This window comes from Hemiscyllium ocellatum, chromosome 9, assembly GCF_020745735.1.
Source record: "Hemiscyllium ocellatum isolate sHemOce1 chromosome 9, sHemOce1.pat.X.cur, whole genome shotgun sequence".
NCBI classification, from domain to species: domain Eukaryota; kingdom Metazoa; phylum Chordata; class Chondrichthyes; order Orectolobiformes; family Hemiscylliidae; genus Hemiscyllium; species Hemiscyllium ocellatum.
Genome location: NC_083409.1, coordinates 107,893,959 through 107,908,739, shown reverse-complemented (window position 1 = coordinate 107,908,739; position 14,781 = coordinate 107,893,959). Strand labels below are relative to the sequence as shown.

Genomic DNA, 14,781 nt, shown 5'->3' with positions numbered 1-14,781 from the left:
ATTTTAAAAAAAGACTTTCTATGCAATAATCTGGACTGATTTTCTGTACCGTCTGTCTAGCCCTCGCTTTTAATTGCTTCCATTCTCTCCCTCTCTCTCTCTCACACACACACACACAAGTTCGGCAGAGCTGGGTACAGGAGATGTTTAAACATACTGGCACAAAAATAACCCTTGAGTTCATCTGGCCGATACGTGCAAAGCTTCCCCAAAATAAAAGCGCTTACCTTGCTTTCTCCGGAGTGGAAGAGGGTGTCCTGAAGACATGCTCCAGAAGGGGGCCGCTCGAAGTGGTTAAAGAAAGTCAAATCCAGACGAGAAGCCCCTCACATCAACGCCAGGCTAAAACCCTGAGGGCAGGGTGAATAATCTGGGCGGATTCCCCCAGCTCTCCCTCCCCAGGAGCTGCCGCTGACTTGGAGCATTTGAGTTGGGGGGGGTGGGGAGAGAGGGGTCCAATCTGTCTGGGGGGTGGGGGTAGATGAATCCTTTTAAGTCCAAGCAGTTTGCAAAGCCTGACGCCCCATGCTTGTAGAGACCGAATCTGGCGTTTTAAAAGCACCGTGTATATATACACAGAGAGAGAGAGAGACGGCAACTGAGCTCAGAATTGCAATGAAAGCCTTCTCTCTGTCTCTCCGGCTGTTGATGTAGACTTCATTTGCATTTCCCAAGATGACATTTGGCCCCTAAGGCGAGAATCCAGTGCCAGCCCCCTTCCTCCTTGATTCACATTTTCAGATGCTCCTTCCATGTGTGTTTAAGCATTGGGTGAGTGTGGAGCAGGGTGAGGGGGGAGAGTGTGAGGGGGGAGAGGGGAGAGGAGACGCGGTGGACAGCACTTCAGCAGCAGCTTGAACACACACACACACACTAAAGGCAACAACAGAGAGACTGAAAAGCCGAGTGCACAATCAATGCAGGCCCCTTCGGGTGGGCTGGGGGGGGGGGGGGAGGGGGTGGGAGGGGGCTGGAGGGGAGAGGCAAGTTCTGACACAGAGTCCGTACTCGCCCTGAACTGGAGTTACCAGATGTTGAAAGGAAGACGGGGGAGATTGATTCCACCAAACGGAGCCCCTGCACTGTACAGTTCAGCACAGGCAAGGCTGGTGTAGAAAATTCCTCGCCAGAAACAAAATAAAAGAGAAAGCAATCAGTTTAGATAAATGCCGACAGCGCAGTGTGTTCAATCCCTGTCCGATTGAATGAGGATATTTTGAAACAGTTGTTCGAGCCACAGGGATTAAAGAATATGGGAAGGACTCAGGCTGAATGAGCTGGATGGTCAGCCATGATCATACTGAACAGCATGAGAAGACTCAAAGGGCCGAACGGCCTACTCCTACTCATGTTTTCTGCTTCTGCTGTTGTCCCGTTTCAGGGTCTGAGATTCCCCCTTTTAAATTCTTGTCTGGGGGTGTGGATGTTAGCGTTAAGGGTGGGATTTGTGACCCATTCCTCGAGGTGGTTCTCTCAGCCACTTCCGATGGACAATTAGGAGTCAACCGCATTGCTGAGATTCCAGATTTGCAGACACTCTCCTCCATCCTGCCTCAGTTTACGGTCCAGGACACCCCGACCCTGAGTATTATTGCCTGGTTTGGAGTGTGCAACGTGGTATTCCTTATATGAAAAAAAGAATCTTTTTGATTGGGATCTTAAACCCAGAGCCTTCTGAGGAGGTAGAATTTCTTGTGACAACTATTTTGCAATTTCTCTCCGGCCAGTCTCTTTTTTTTTCCCCCTGAGCTGTCAGTATTAGCTAATTTTCTGCTGGTTACAGCATCAGAGCGTTGTAAGTGCTGCGCACCTATTGGTTGAGGTAGCCTTATTTTCTCTCTCACAGGGTCTTTCGTCTTTGGATTTCTCTCCTCCCCGATGAAGGCGAAGGCTGGGTCATTAAAATATTCAAGGCTGAGTTACAATGGACAAAGAAGTCAAGGATTAACACAGTAATCTGGAAAACTGGAGCAGGAGGAGTCATTTGTCCCTTTGATGCTCTCCACCATTCATCATGGCCATCCAATGCAGCAGTCTGTTTCTGCTTTCACCACTTTCACTTCCCTTGATCTCTTCAGATTAGATTCCCTACAGTGTGGAAACAGGCCCTTCGGCCCAACCAGTCCACCCAGACCCGTTTACCCTGCACCGAACACTATGGGCAATTTAGCGTGGCCAATTCACCTAACCGGCACATCTTTGTGATTGTGGGAGGGAACCGGAGCACCTGGAGGAAACCCACACAGATACAGGGAGAATGTGCAAACTCCACACAGACAGTCGCCCGAGGCTGGAATTGAACCGGGGTCCCTGGCACTGTGAGGCAGCAGTGCTAACCACTGAGCCACTCCCAAAGCTGTCCACATCTGTCCACAATGTTTTGTTTTAGGACTGAGATGGGGAGAAATTTAATGCAGAAGGAAAATTCCACGGGTTCACCAAGAAATTTCTCCCCATCTCAGTCCTAAAATGATCGACCACCCCCCCCCATCTCTCAACCCCCACCATATCATTTAGACTGTGACCCCTGGTTCTGGACTCCCTAGTCATCAGCAACATCCTTTCTGCACCTGCCTTGACTAGGCCCGGATGAACTTTACAGGTTTCTGTAAGGTCTCCCTGCTCGCTCTTCCAGCGATGTAATTCTAACCGATTCAATCTGTCCTCATACATCAGTCTGGTCAAAAGATGGAGGGGGGATTATGGGAGAGGGCGCAGCAGACAAGAAAAACAATCAGATAGCCATGAATGGCAGAACAAGCCTGAGAGGTCACCCTGCCATTAAATATCTTGCTAAAATAGTGACTACATTTAAAGTACTTCATTGGTGATCTTAAACAAATGCTGATAGGGATGTCCAGAGGTTGTGAAAGGCTCTGTATAAATGGAAATCTTTCTCTCAAAGATGACGTATTCCTTGTACAACTTTGCAACAATTCAGCACGACGTGTAGCCCCCACCCCATTAAGCAACCAGGAGTCAAGATGAACCATGATCAATGAAAGAAAAACTGGCTCATGTCAAAAAATCAGGGCCTTTTTTTTATTACTGTCTCCCCTCCCCCACACCTGGCCACAACCCCACATCCCTCTCCCAAACTGTTTCCATCCGATTGATGTCATTTGGACATCTGCATCAAGGGCAGATATCCCCTTCCTCAACAAAGCAGCTAATTCCATGTGAGCTCAAATTTTAAAAAATACAGCCCCCTCACATGGACTTTGCAACCACGGGAGTCAGCACAGAAACCCCAAGGCAATCACTGAATCCCAACAGTGCGGAAGCAGGCCATTCTGCCCATCAGGCCTGCACTGCCTCTCTGAACAGCTTCCCACACAGACAAATACGAGGAAATGTGGGAACAGAGAACTGAATTGGATGATCAGCCATGATCACATTGAGTGGCGGAACAGGTTGGATGGACCAAACGGCCTACTCCTGCTCTCATTTTTCAGGTTTCTATAAAATAATTTTAAGAACACCAAACGGTCGTCTTTTCCCAACTCAATGGCAACCTTGGGACCCTTGTCAAGCTGTTCTGACTGTGATCAGCAACTCATGAACTCCATTTTATGATAACTCCTAATACAGATCAGCTTTCCCACTGTATGTTTTAGATCATGGAATGATACAGCACAGAAGGGGGTCATTTGATGGTGCTTTCAAAGAGTGATCCAATTATTTTCACTCTTCGCCAACTCTTCCCCACCTCCTCCTCCTCCCCCACCCACCCCCACCAGTGGCTCTGAAATTATTTCCCCTTCAGGCATTTATCCAAGTCTGTTTGAAAGTTCCCACTGAATCTGTTTCCACCACCCTTTCAGGCAGCACATTCCAGACCTTAATATGCTGCATCAAAAAGATAGAAATTCTCATGTTGTCTCTAATCTAAGAGTTACCCCCGTTCTTTACTTCAGCGCCATACTCAATGTTGCTTTTTAATTTCTCCTGGAGTTTTAACTCAAAAACAAAGCATTCTAACTTTTCTTGGAAACAAGGGGTCATCACAATCAAGCTTTCTTCCAGTTTCTTAAAAAGTACTGAACTCCTCTCCTCCTGCAATCTCAAAAATCTTTCACAATTCAAATGTGCCTTGATTTAATAATTGACTTCTTGATTTTCCTCCTCTATTCTCTTAACTTTATTCCAATCTTACACTGCTGCTCTCCTATACCACAGGACCTTCGCCTTGCAGAGTAAGCACAAGGATGTAATCTAATCATGAAGGCTAGAGATAATGGTCATAAACCGCTCAACACTGTCTTTACTATTCCTGACATTATCTGAAGCTTTCCATGAGATAAAGAGTCTTCTGAGGTCACAAATCTGGTAATGGCAGACAAAACATTGCTTCACTATTGAATCGTAGTGTAGCTCAGGAGGTTGCTCAGCCTCCTGTTCACTCATGTTAACCCTCTAGTCAAAGGTTGAAACTTCTGAATGAATTTGCTTCCATCGCCCTTTTAGGCAGCCATTCCAGACCATGATTTGCTGCATCAAAACAAACAATTCTCATCTTGCCGCTGGTTCTTCTGTTAATTCTTTTAAAAATTATCTCAGCTGTTTACTTTAGTGCCACCTTCAATGTCGTGATTTGGAGATGCCGGTGTTGGACAGAGGTGTACAAAGTTAAAAATCACACCAGGTGATAGTTCAACAGGTTTATTGGAAACACTAGCTTTTGGAGCACTGCTCCTTCATCAGGTGGTTGTTCTGACATCTTCTATGTCCAACTCCTTTATATCTGCTCTTTCAACTATATCCTCCTTTTAAAGCACTGTTCAAACATTTACATCGACATCTGTCATGAAGCCTTCTACTGGCACCAAGCAGGGAATGAAATCTTCGAAATTCTCCCTTCGTCCCAGAATAGTTCAAAGAGCACTAGTTAATGTATCGCCAAACCTGGAGAAAATCTTTAGTCCTTGCCCTCTCAAAACTCTACATAATTTTGAACACCTCAAGTAGATTTCCCCCTCATATTCTCTATTACAATGAAAAGTGTGACAGGGTGGCTTAGTGGTTCGCACTGCTGTCTCATAGCACGAGGGGCTTGGGTTCAATTCCACCCTTGGGCGACAGTCTGTGTAGAGTTCGCACATTCTCCCCGTGTCTGTACGGGTTTGCTCTGGTTCCAATCCACAGATGTGAAGTTAGGTGGAGTTGCCGTGCCAAATTGCCCATAGTAGCCAGGCTAGGTGGGTTAGCTGTGGGAAATGCAGCGTGATAAGATGGGTTGGGTTTGGGTGGGATGTTTTTCAGAGGGTCAGTGTAGGCTGAATGGTTTGTTTCTACACTGTACAGATTCTATGAAAAAGTCCAAGCATTTGATTTGGGTGATTCTTCTGAACTGTCCTGTATTAATCTCGTGAAAAATGCCTAAGACACTTCCCACAGCTACCAGAGATGCACACATATTACAAGGGCAGCTTGGTAAATGTAGAAATTCAATGTTCTCTCCAACATTTACAATAAAATTGGTGATAGCATTAAAATCTCCCAGCCTGTGGTAAGCTCAGTGGAACATCACTCATTTCACAGAAATTGCTGGAGAAACTCAGCAGGTCTGGCAGCGAATGTGGAGAGAGAAACAGAGTTGATGTTTCGAGTCCAGAATGACTCTTCTTCAGAAGTGAAATGGTGGAAATTTTGATTTTATAAACAAGTAGTTCTCCTGTAACGCACATTCATTAAACATGATTTGGCCGTAATGCCAGTAGTGAATTGCAGATCTCTTTTATTTTAAGAAAACGTACTCCCACTCGATGTTCGGCGATTCCATCCCTGGTACTTACTTGATTGGCAAAATACAGCCGATCCTCCATTTGCAAAAAGCAAATTCACTGTGTTCAGCTAAAACAGGAATGTAATCCGTCCTGCAAGCCTTGAAATTGAGCTTGAAACTGGGAATTGTAATCTCCATTTAGAAGGAACTTTATTTCAAACCGGGGTAGGGGAAGAATCTTGGGGAGAACTGGAATTGTGTGTCAGTTAGTTCACGAGCTTTCTGATGAAGAGCTTCATGAAAGGTTCAGTGCTGTAGTCAGTGATCGTCGTATTAAAGTGTTACATTTACTGTATTATTTCATTAAAATATATGATTTAAAGATTTACTTAAACTGCGCTATCGTTTGTGTTAGGCTAATTACTATTTTTGTTTTGATTTTTACTGATATTTTTGGCGGTTCGCCCCCAATCTTGATTTTTCCCACAGGCCCCGTTCTTTATATTGCATGATTTTCTACAACATGGTGTCACACGGGAAGGCGTTACAGGAGAACTAAATGGACTCTCGACAGAGGGAGAGGAGGAACAGGGTAGGGGGGGGAACAGATGGTGTGGAGGCCCAGTGCAAAAGACAGAGGCATTGTTAGTGGTGGTGAAAGCAAAAAAGAAATGTAAAATGGGTGCAAGTTAAGGTGCGAAAGGGAGAAAATGGGCTCTCCATACTCAAGAGTAAAGGCAGCAAGACAAGGCCTTGAGGGTGGAGGGGAAGAGGGGAGGGCGGGATGTAAAAATCTGGAGAACAGACAACATTTGGTCAAAGTTGAAAATCACACAACACCAGGTTATAGTCCAACAGGTTTGTTTGGAAGCAGGAGCTTTCAAAGGGCTTCAAAAGCTCGTGCTTCCAAATAAACCTGCTGGACGGTAACCTAGTGTTGTGTGATTTTTAACTTTGTCCATCCCAGTCCAATACCGGCTCCTCCAAATCATGATACAGTCAGGCTCTGTGGGTGTGGAATTTAATACTGAGACTTTAAGGCTGTTAAATGCCTAGCCGAGGTGAAAAATAAGGTCTCGCCCCTCAACCTTGTGTTGTGTCTTGTTGGAATATTGCAGCAGCCCCAGGAAATAAATATTAACATGACAGCATTACCCTCACTTCCCTCTGACTTTCAGTCTTAGATTTATATGAAAGGATACATCAATTATTCTCCCCACAGAGGCTGCTAGACCTGCTGAGTTTTTCCAGTTATGGTGCAGAGCGAGGCCATTTGACCCATCATGGGCTACACCAGTGCCATTAGCAAAGACCAACCTCCTGCCTTTTCACCATCTCCCTGTACACCACTTCTATCATTTTGAGGCCTTCAACTGAGGCTGCCAGTGGATCCTCAGCCTCACTGATACTAATTCACATCGTTAAAAACATTTTAAATTTCCTTTTGCGTTCATTGAAGGTGGGCTTTGCTGGCTCAGCCAACATTTGTCAGCCACAGAGCAGTTCAACATCAATGCTGTTGATGTGGAGTCACACAGAGGACAGACCAGGTAAGGATTTCCTTCCCTGAAGGACATTAGCAATCTTCTGGACAACTGTTTCAGGGACATCATTAGATACTTAATTCCAAGTTTATTTGAACTCAAATTCCACATCTGCCATAGCTGCATTTGAACCTGATTTCTGACGAATGGCTTTTGCCCAAAACATCAATTTTCCTGCTCCTCGGATGCTGCCTGACTAGCTGTGCTTTTCCAGCACCACTCTAATCTAGACTCTGGATTTGAACCTGACTCCCCAGAACATTTCCAGTGTCTCTAGTTTCATAGTCTAGTTTTCCCACCGTATCTCTACATTATTTTATATTAACACATGGATTAGCTGGATTAGTAACCTAACAATAATGTAACTAGGCCATCACAATGGCATGAGGAAAAAGTGAGGACTGCAGATGCTGGAGACCAGAGTTGAGAGTGTGGTGCTGGAAAAGGACAGCAGGTCAGGCAGTATGCATCACAATGACATTGCCAAAATCCAGGCTCGACAGCATCTTTAACTCCCCATACCAATCGACAAGGAGCAGGAGTGAGTCTGCAATTTCGGTCAGACTGAGAAATGGTAAATGCTTAACTTTATCAAAACTGGTTTTATTGTCCTCTAAGATCAAAACACACGTCAGGTACTGGACAGGCCAGATGCAGGAAGAATGTTCCTGATGTTGGGGAAGTCCAGGACTAGAGGGTCACAGTCTACGAATAAGGGCTAAGCTATTCAGGACTGAGATGAGGAAGAATTCTTCACTCAGAGTTGTGAACCTGTGGAACTCTCGCCCACAGGAAGCCGTTAGGGCTAGTTCATTAGGTAGATTCATGAGGGAGCTGGATGTGGCCCTTTGGTTAAAGGGATCGGGGTTATGGAGAGAAAGCGAGACTGGGATACTGAGATTGCATGATCAGCCATGATCATATTGAATAGTGGTGCAGGCTCGACGGGCCTCCACTGATTTTTTATGTTTTCTCGTCTGTGTTCCTATATCATCCAATTGAGGAACAATGCCAGGGTTCGTCTGCCAACACATGAGTGGAAACTGCAGCCATTGCCTTATTAAGGATAATGAAATAATTTGTGCAGTCCTCACAGCCCCTTAAAATGCTGCTCCACCTTTTCAGGGGAAGAAGTAAAAGCACAGAAAAGGCAGCAAAGAGAGAGGAATATATATGACAAATGCATTTTAGCTCCTACTCTGTGATTGATGGATTAATAGAATTATCCCATTAAATATAGTTTCCAGGCAAGATGTATTAAGACATAACAGGGATAGATTTTGCATGTTTATATCTAAGTCAAATTGATCTTTTTTCTAACAGATTCTTTTATTTTGACATTCAGCAAGCGTGGACCTTTTGAATTATTTGCTACTGATGGGCTCGCACCCTGGGAGTCTGACAGGGATCTCTTAGAGAAGGCAGCAGACAGGATTGCAATAAAGGTTCAAATTAAGCAGGCCCTCTGGATCATTGGATCTGAGCTTTATTAGCAACCAGTTCTACCTTTTTTCTCATTATAACGTCAATCTGTTTCTTCTTAAAGTAGTCTGGTGTGCTTGCCTTCTCTGCTCTTCCCGGTAACCCAATTTACAATGACCATTATCTCAGTAAGCAGACTTACCAGATAGACATCAGTACCCTGCAGTGCTTATCGCACACTTCATTTTGGGTCCTTAATTCTGACACATGCCCGAGGCCTACCATTGTTAAGGCACGTTGGAGCCTTCTAATTAATTCTTGAAGGTGTACAACAACAACATACATTAGGATAGCACAATTCACGATGACAGTGGATAAATGGAAGGTTTTCTGTTAATTCAGTAAAGTGATCCCCAGCTAGTGACAGAAGCATTGTCAAACAGCACTGAACAAGGCGTCACGTCTGGGGATATTTGGGCAATTAAGGGAAATGGCGTCCAAGAGTTAGGTTTTAAGAGTGTGTTGAAAGGGGCAGAGACCTTATAGCAGAGCACTCCAGAGCTTATAGCCCAGGCAGAGGAAGATGCAGGTCATCAATAGAAGGGCGTGAAGGAAACAGGAGTATAGAAGAGGCCAGAGCTGGCAACTATACCTCAGTTATAAAGTCTTACAGCACAGAAATAGGCCCTTCGGTCCAACCAGTCCATGCCAACCATCATCCCAAACTAAACTCGTCCCACCTGCCTATGTTTGGCTCCTATCTCTCCAAACATTTCTTATTCATGCACTTATCTAAGTGTCTCTTAAATGTTGTAACTGCACCCACATCCACCACTTCTTCTGGAAGCTTACTCCACACACGAACCATTCTCTGTGCAAAAACATTTCCCCTCATGTCTTTTATTAAATCTTTCTCTTTGCACCTTCAAAATGAAGCCCCTCATCTTGAAATTCCCCACTCTAGGGAAAAGACATCTGCCAGTCACCTTATCTATACCTCTCATTATTTTAAAAACTTCTATAAGATCATCTCTCAACCTCCTATGCTCCAGTGAAAACAGTCCCAGATTATCCAGCCTCTACTTATAACTCAAACCCTCCAATCACCTCCAATAATTTACAGTGTTTTAGCTTTTATTAATAGAGGGATCGAGTTCCGGAACCATGAGGTTATGCTACAGCTGTACAAAACTCTGGTGCGGCCGCACTTGGAGTATTGTGTACAGCTCTGGTCACCGCATTATAAGAAGGATGTGGAAGCTTTGGAAAGGGTGCAGAGGAGATTTACTCGGATGTTGCCTGGTGTGGAGGGAAGGTCTTACAAGGAAAGGCTGAGGGACTTGAGGCTGTTTTTGTTGGAGAGAAGAAGGTTGAGAGGTGACTTAATAGAGACGTATAAGATAATCAGAGGGTTAGATAGGGTGGACAGGGAGAGCCTTTTTCCAAGTATGGAGACAGCAAGCACGAGGGGCATAGCTTTAAATTGAGGGATGATAGATGTAGGACAGATTTCAGAGGTAGTTTCTTTACTCAGAGAGTAGTAAGGGTATGGAATGCTTTGCCTGCGATGGTAGTAGATTCGCCAACTTTAAGTACATTTAAGTCGTCATTGGACAAGCATATGGACGTACATGGAATAGTGTAGGTTAGATGGGCTTAAGACTGGTATGACAGGTCGGCGAAGGGCCTGTACTGCGCTGTACTGTTCTATGTTCTATAATCCTGGTGACATCCTGGTAAATTTCTTCTGAATCTTCTCCAGCTTAGTATTATCCAGAGATCTCAGAAGGTGACACAGAAGTGACAATTTTGGACATAGGTATGTGTAAGCTATTCCAGATTAGATGCATAGGGATTCAAAGAGTCCTACAGCACAGAGAGAAGCCCTGTAGTCCAAATTGGTTCATGCCAACCAAAATGTGCATCCACACTCACCCCATTTCCCTGCACTTGGCACATATCCTTCTAAACCTTCCTGTCCATGTATTTGTCCAAATGCCTTTTAAATGTTGTCTTGACTTTTTGAATTGTCTTGTTGTAACATATTTGTACTGTCAACCAATTTCTTGGCCATGTTGTGTGGGTGGGAAAGGTGGAACTGTACTGTCTGTGCTGCATAACTCACCTCTCTCGGTCAAAGTGCCAGAGAGGAAATTCTAGGCTGGCAGTCCCTGAGCTGTGGGAGTGCTGCACTGTCAGAGATGCTGTCTTTTCAATGAGCTGATGAACTAAGGTCCATTCTGACCTCTCTGGGGGACATCAAAGAACCTACTTCAAATAGAATTCATGGAAGTTCTCCCCATTATCCTGGGCCAACGTTTACTCTCCACAACCAACTGAGATGAAAAAAAACACATTATTTGGCTATTATCACAGTACTGTTTGTGCAGCATTGCAAATTAACTACACTGTTAGTTCCATCAATACATTGATTACACTTTGAGGGAGTGTTTCATTGGTTGTAAAACAGGTCGGACATCCTGTGGTTATGAACTACATTAAACAATTGCAAGATTCTTCTGTTCCTACAGTGTCTATGTTGAGTCAGATGGTAACACAGCCGCCCAGGTTCAAAGTCTCCTTGATCACAAATGTCATGGTCTGACACCCCAGTGCAATGATGAGGGAGTGCTGCACTAACAGAGATGTCCTTATTTGGATCAAATGTCACACTGAACTCTTTACCACCTCAACTGGATGTAAAACATCCCACTGTTTCAAAAAACAGAGAGCAGAAGATCTACTACACCCTTATCAATGTATTTACCCCTCAACCACAAGAAAAAAACAGACTACCTCATTATGATCATGCTGCTGTTTGTTGGAGTTTCCTGTGAACAAACTGGCTTCTTTCCAACAATCCAACAGTGATGGTACCTCAAAAGTGACAACAGTGGCCATAGAACGTAGAACATAGAACTGTACAACGCAGGAGCCAGCCCTCTGGCCCACAATGTGCCGAACCTGACGCCAAATTAAACAAATCCTTCATTCCTTGCATATTCATGTGCTTATCTAAAGCCCCTTAAATGCCCATATTGTATCTGCCTCCACCACCACCCTGGAAATGCGTCCCAGACTCTCTGTGGAAAAAACTTGCCCCTCACATCTTCTTTGACAATTCCCTCCCTCACCTGAAATGGATATAAAGCACCAGAAGTTGTGAAGGTGGTACCTGAGTGCAAATCTTTTATTTCTCTTTTATTTTGCTTTATTCTGACAAAATCACCAACTTGGAGCATGCACTTGGCAATGCCACCCCAACCTTTATTGCATAGGTGTACAGGGTGGTCAAGAAGGCATATGGCATGCTTGCCTTCATTGGTCAGGACATAGAGTATAAACATTGGCAAGTCGTGTTCCAGCTGTACAGAACTTTTGTGAGGCCACATTTGGAATACTGTGTACTGTCGCCACGCTCCCAGAAGGATGTGGAGGCTTTGGAGAGGGCACAGAAACAGTTTACCAGGATGTTGCCTGTTTTGGAGAGTATTAACTGTGAGGAGCAATGAGGCAAACTTGATTTGTTTCCACTCGAAGGATGAGGGGACGTCCCGATAGAAGATAATAAAATTAAGGAAGGCACGGATAAAATAGATGGTCTTTTTCCCAGGGTAGAAACGTCAATTACCAGGGAACGTAGGTTTAAGGTAAAAGGGGGTATGTTTAAAGGAGATGTGAGAGGCAATCATTTTACACAGAGGGTGGGAAGTGACTAGAACCTGCTGCCAGAGGAAGTGGTGGAGTTGGATTGAATAGCAATATTTAAGAGGCATCTTAACAGATATAAGAATAGGCAGGAAATAGAGGGATTCATGTCGGGGTAAAAGGATTTTAGTTTCAAAAGGCATGGTGAGCAGAAGGGGATATTTCTGGGGTGTACTGTTCTTTGAATAAAAGTCAATACAGGAAACTTTGACAGCAACATAACAGGGCTCTGGGGTGTCCTGCACTCAGATACATTTTTGTAATGAGACAATGTAGATAATGAAAAAGAAGGTCACATCATATCTTCATCCTCAAGGTGACCTTATAATTAGTGACTGAGTATATTGCAAGGAACAGTCATCATGCCTGAGAAACTGCTCAGTTGTTTCCGGTGTTAAACCAAGGCCACTTCTTGCCTGTTCAAGTGGCTATTGTAGATATCCTAAGTTGGCTGAAAATGAATCTGTAAAAACAAGACAAATGATGAAAGGCCATTGGAACTGAAATGTTTCTCTATCCACAGACGTTGCTAGATCTGCTGAGTTTCTCCAGCACTTTCTGTTTGTGTTTGGGACACATTAGTCACTCAGCTCCTTTTTGCAGGTAGGGTTCAAATTTGAAGGCACAGTCTATAAAGTCGGGGTCTCCCAGTTAGAACTGAGTTGAGGGTCTCTCAGAGGGCTGTGAGTCCTTATGAACTCTCCATCCCAGAGAATGGCACAGGCAGGATTATTGATTAGATTCCCTATAGTGTGGAAACAGGCCCTTCGGCCCAACCAGTGCACACTGACCCTCCAAAGAGTAACCCACCCAGACCTATTTCCCTCTGACTAATGCATCTAACACTACAGGCAATTTAGCATGGCCAATTCACCTGAGCTGTACATCTTTGGACTGTGGGAGGAAACCGGAGCAAACCCACGCAGACACGGGGAGAATGTACAAACTTTACACAGACAGTCCCCGAGGCTGGAATTGAACCTGGGACCTGGTGCTGTGAGGCTGCAGAGCTAACCACTGAGCCACCGTGCCGCCCAATATTGAATATTTTTAAAACAGAGAGGTTGAGAGATTCTTGCCTAACAAGAAAGTCAATGATTACTGGGGAGAGGGTGCAGATGGGAATTTAGAATTGAGGCCACAATCAGATCAGCCATGTTTTCATTGAATAATGCAGCTGTGTATACGGGCTGAATGGCCTATTCCTGGTGAATCAAAAAGTGTGGTGCTGGAAATGCACAGCTGGTCAGCTAGCATCTGAGAAGCAGGATAATCGATGTTTCAAGCAAAAGCTCTTCATCAAGAAGCACTTCTGCTCGAAACATCGATTGTCCTGCTCATCGGATGCTGCCTGACCTGCTGTGCTTTTCCAGCATCACACTTTTTGACTCTGATCTCCAGCATCTGCAGCCCTCACTTCCTGCTATTGCTGTTGAATTCCCATCTCTGAAAATGGCTGATGTGTTGCCCCACAACAGCAGCAGTAATTGCCTCCCTGCACATGGAAGGAGAGTTTTGCAGCAAGTGGAATTGTCAAAACCAGCAGAAAAGCTCGTGGAAATTTAAGCACAGGGCAACTATACCCAAACCACTTGGCGTACCTGGCTTCTGCAGATGTCTGTACTGGCTCTAGAGTGAGTTTCCCCAGAGCAGCTCAATCCATCAGAGACAGAAGTCAAGCTTCCACCGATCCTGACAAACTGTTTGTTCAAATTATGTTCACTTTTTGCTTTTCATATGAGATCATAAGATAACGATGTTGCTGGTTTGCATTTTCCCTCACTATTTACCCTTGGGATGGTGGTGGTGAGCTACCTTCTTGAACTACTACAGTCTGCTGGGTGCAGGGACACCCACGGTACTGCAGTGAGGGATTTTGACTCAGTGACAGTGAAAAAATGCCAACGTATATCCAAGTCAGGATGGTGTGTGGCAAAGAGAGAAATTTGTGGACTCTGGTGTTCCTATGTACCTTCTGTTCTTGTTGAACGAGTTGGTAGAGGTTACAGGTTTGGAAGGCGCTGTCTGGAGTCCCAGAGGCACACAGACGCTTGTTCTTATATTCGAAAATGCTTTTTACAACAGAAAGTTGTTTTCTCAAAACACTGACTCGTACATAACAACGAAACCATTAAATAGTTCAGTTCAGTTACATGGGAGTCATTTTAACTATTTTTATGTCAAGCTATTTGTAAATGAATGACTGAAAAACATTACTAGAAGTGTTTTATTTTAAGTGATTGCCTCATTTTTAGCTCCATTAATAAAGATGCACCACGTTATCATTTATAAAGATAAGGTCAACATAGTTTTACTACAGCTTTCTTATCAGAGAGAGAGAGAGAGAGAGAGAGAAAGACAATTTATGGAAACTTAACCTGA

The 14,781-nt window shown here is 44.3% G+C and overlaps 1 protein-coding gene across 7 annotated transcripts in view; it reads right to left on the bottom strand.

Annotated features, from left to right (window-relative positions):
* Positions 1 to 14,781, bottom strand: part of adgrl2a (adhesion G protein-coupled receptor L2a) — an 807,643-nt gene that overhangs the window by 467,686 nt on the left and 325,176 nt on the right. For 2 of the 7 annotated variants that reach the window (XM_060830643.1, XM_060830642.1), the window contains exon 1: positions 228 to 845. The exons of 2 other annotated variants lie outside the window; for them this stretch is intronic. The gene's annotated coding sequence lies outside the window, so the exon portion shown is untranslated. Of the gene's footprint in view, positions 1 to 157; positions 177 to 227; positions 846 to 14,781 lie in introns of those variants that run through there. 3 more of the 7 variants (XM_060830635.1, XM_060830641.1, XM_060830639.1) reach the window with 2 other exon arrangements.